This window comes from Mirounga angustirostris, unplaced genomic scaffold (genome assembly GCF_029215605.1).
Source record: "Mirounga angustirostris isolate CCGP_5_RB_7025 unplaced genomic scaffold, mMirAng1.0.hap1 SCAF_2, whole genome shotgun sequence".
Taxonomy (NCBI): Eukaryota; Metazoa; Chordata; class Mammalia; order Carnivora; family Phocidae; genus Mirounga; species Mirounga angustirostris.
In genome coordinates this window covers 46,152,788-46,157,319 of record NW_026991710.1, presented here as the reverse complement: position 1 = coordinate 46,157,319, position 4,532 = coordinate 46,152,788, and positions in this window count along the sequence as shown.

The following is a 4,532-nucleotide window of genomic DNA, read 5'->3' as shown; positions in this document are numbered from 1 at the left end:
GAAAGAAAGTAAATTGATCTGTAACAATATAGAGATAAAGATTATCCTGTAAAATGTACACTTGTTACAATATAAAATGAAAGGGAAGGAATATCTTCTATGCTCATGGGATGAAGGTATTTAACTAGTTTAATCAATAATATTAACATAGCTAAGGAAAGATTGAAATATCAGCAAAGGGTCATATTTAAAAATGAAATGTGGAAAAAAGTGATTCCTAACACAAGCTTTGGAAATCCATGTTCATCAACATTCAAGCCCTTTAAAATGCATTCTCTGGCAGACACATAAAATCCAATTACTAATTAGACACACTCTGCTATGGTTTAAAGATATTTCAGACTCTTCCCTGCCTATAAAGAATATGGCTGAAGACTACTTGCCTTCTCAATTCCATTTGTACCAAACATTGTTCTAAATACTAAATTCAGATGCCTAGGCACATTTATATCAAGAATGAACATTTATGTCAGAGGATGCTCATTGTCTTTTCACCAGAAAGGAAAATGTCTGATTAAAAAGGAATTATTTGGCATGCTGGATTATAAATCTGTCTCCAGTGAATTTAAAAAGAATTTCTAATCATCTCCATATTGACTGATGAAACCCAGTTTACATGCTTGCAGAGCTAAGCCCCAAAATAATGTCACCCTATAAAACCTCTTGATTTCCAGTCAAATAACAACAAATATACCTCAGCTTTTTTTTTCTTTATGAACTTCAATATCAACAAAATAAAAAACATCTTTTTTCTCTGAAAATTAAAAGAAAATTATTGGCAAATCTTTAGCCATCTGTATATTATACTGCCCTCCCAACTGTATTCAGTCATTATATAATTCTTTCTGGGAATGCATATTTTTGTTTATTAATTGATTCAAAATAAAACTTTTTCAAGATTTGGCAACTGTATAGAACAGCTAGTTTTTCAGGTTATATTTTTGTCATAGACAATGTTAGATTATGCCCAATCTCCATTTTCTGCTGTTTACTTGCTAATTTTTTTCAAGATTGCATAGTGACTCGCCCCAAGGAATAATCATAATTGGTTTAAGCTAGTCACTATCATCCTGTCCTCTTCTTCCAGATACTAATTTTTCTAACCTTTTTTTTATTTACAGCAAGAAATAACCCAACCCATTGTTCTGGTCAATGAAATAGAAGGTAAGTTTTCTATAGTGTAGGAAAGCTCTTGTTCCTTGATAAAAATAGGAGACTCATAAGGAGCATTTACTCAAACCACCTCTTCTCCTGCTTCCTGCCTTTGAATGTGTTGTGAGAATATGATGTGATGCTTGAAGGTGGTACAACCATCTTGTATCATGAGAAGAAGGCCCAAGATAATCACAAAGATGCCAGCCCAGTGAATTGAGAAGTAATACCAATAACAGCCTATTTCTTGCCTTCATGCTTTGTAAGAAAACTATATCCCCCATTTAATCCATTATGAATAGAGCCAACATTATTTCTATACATTTATTCTAGATCTAGGAAAATATACAGAATCATTTTTATATTATAGGAAACCTAGAGGAGCTTCCTGGTGTGTCTGGGCTATTTGTCTTTTCTTCCTTAGCATGTCTTCCCCCTATTCCAATACATATTAATAGGTATGTCTAAATTTGCACAGTATCCTACATACTGACATCATTTTTGATTAATGGTTCAGTTGTTTTCCATGAAAGCACAGTCTTATTGAATATAGCATGATCTTTGGCCAATGTCAGCAATTCCCTTTGTCCAATGACAGTTCTCAGTCTCATTTTTAAGGTAAACGTTTTGGATAGAAAAATTGGGATTTTAGGTGCACCTGGGTGGCTCCATCAGTTAAGTGTCCAACTCTTGATTTCCACTCAGGTCGTCATATCAGGGTCATAAGATCCAGCCCTACATTCAGCTCTGTGCTCAGCACGGAGTCTGCTTGAGATTCTCTCCCCTCTGCCCATCCCTTCTCTCTTTCTCTCAAATAAATAAATAAAATCTTTAAAAGAACTTTGGGATTTTATTCAATAATCCTTTCACTCATTCATAACAATAGTATTCATTATGTATGCAACACTGACTTGTGTATATACTTACACACATTATTTCAAAATAGATTTAACAAATTACAGCAAACATTATTACAACATAGGCGCTGTTACTTATCAAGTCTTTAACCATTGCGGTTTCATGATACCTGTCCCATCCTAAGAAGCTGGGTTTATTTCTACTTCCACAATTGGTCCATTCTGAGGCATATCAGAGACAACTATAAAACTTCTCTCAAATTATGTTGCCATAAGAAATTGTTAATTAAAACATAATAAAGAAAGAGTAAAGAAATGTCAGCTTGTTCAAAAAAAGGCTTGAGAGGTTATTTTTATGTAACTGTTTCAACTGTCACTTCAGATCCAAAACCCAGTGTCTAGGGATGCCTGGGTGGCTCAGTCAGTTAAATGTCTGCCTTCAGCTCAGGTCATGATCCTGGGGTCCTGGGATCGAGTCCCGCATTGGGCTCCTTGCTCAGTGGGGAGACTGCTTCTCCCTCTGCCTGGCGTTCCCCCTGCTTGTGCTCTCTCTCTTTGACAAATAAATAAAATCTTTAAAAAAATAAAACAAAAAAATAAAACCCAGTGTCTAACTTGTCTTAAATTATAAAGAAACCCCAATGCCATGACAAAAAAAATTAATCTTCAAACCAAGCATTCGACTGCAAACCAAGCATTCAATAACACAGAAGTCACAATCATATTGATATGATTGTGCATACTTTTCTTTAAATGAGATAATTATCTTCTTCATTCTAAAAGTCAATTCTTTTCCATTTATACCATCTTCATTAAAATTCCTAACAAATCAAATACTGCAACATAAATAGGAAATATACAGTCTCTATAATCAGAAGATATTTTTAAAAGACTATATGCAAAGTGCCACCAGAAGAAACTGTTATTTTTAAGGTTGGAACTTCTTGGAACCAACCATGAAGGAGGTGCATTTTGGCATGCAGAGATGTGGGAAATAGTTAGCCAGGAGGAAAATGGCAGCAAAAGAATTAGAGGTATAATATACAGGGACATTTTGGGATCACACAATTAGGTTAAGGCATCAGAGACATGAACGGGAATGGTAGAAGATAAGGTGCAAAGGAAAATAGATCCGAAACCACAGAAAGTCTTGAATAACATTTCAAGTTTAATACTGATAATCAATATGGACACTGTTGAATTTTTATTCTTAATTTTATCCACTTTTTACTGTTGACATAAGAAACAGAGAGCAGCTTACCTTATGATATGGCCCTTAATTTTATCCTAGCCAGTAAAAGGTGAGGATATTTGTGCCATAGGTAAAGAATAATATTCATACATTGCTGATCACTCAGACCTCATGTTTAAAAGGAGACTAACCGACCAGAGCAAGACAAAAACTGAAAACTATCTTCTGGACCTGGTAACATAATAAGAATTTTGGAAATTAATATTATGCAACATTTTATAATAATACTGACAATAAGAATTTGCTTATAGGGCGCCTGCGTGGCTCAGTTGGTTAAGCGACTGCCTTCGGCTCAGGTCATGATCCTGGAGTCCCGGGATCGAGTCCCACATCAGGCTCCCTGCTCAGCAGGGAGTCTGCTTCTCCCTCTGACCCACCTCCCTCTCATGCTCTCTGTCTCTCTCTGTCTCTCATTGTCTCTCTCGCAAATAAATAAAAAAATCTTAAAAAAAAAAAGAATTTGCTTATAAGTGTCAATAATGCTGAAGAAATGTTATTTAAGATACATTTTTCAAGGAAATTCAGAAAGGTTAATCTCTTAGGATATCAAAAGGAAATACATAAAATATATTTGGAAATACAGTTGGGGAAGAATGAAAAAAACAAAACAAAAAAAATGGTATTCTTATGGTTTCAAGGTGATGTCAACATGTGAAAATAAATAAAAAATGCATATGTAATGCATATGTGTGTGTGTCCCAAAATATGTTTTTTTCAATTGTGGTTAAAGTTGTTTCTGAAAATAGTAAGCCAAAGCCAAAAGAGTAATGAAAAACCTTGACATTTCTCATAATGAAAAAGATTTAAAAGATTGTTTTTATAAACACTGTTGAGAATATAACTACTGAACTAGTTGTTACCCTTTGTTAAAAAAGAGAAGGAAGTTTTTTGGACACTACATACATACCAGGTACTATAAAGACACAATCAACAAAGAGCATTTAGCTTGTGGGGTTAAGGGCCCTTTGATGCTAATATGTACTCTATCTTATCATAAGGAAATAGTTTGGGGCTATTTTATTTGCTGGAAAGAAGAAAGCTCTCCTGTGATAGTCTACTCTTTTTACTTATGCTTTATTTTTATTTCCTATAGGCTTTTTTTTTTCTTTTTTGCTTTTGTACAAAGTTTTTCTTAGATATTTTTATGGGGCATTTTATTTACTTCCTACATTTTTAATAGATAGTTGTATTTGTTAGAAACATTCTTAATAGAAAATAAAATTTACATACCTAAATTGCTGTTTATACACCGCTATGTTAATTAACTCACT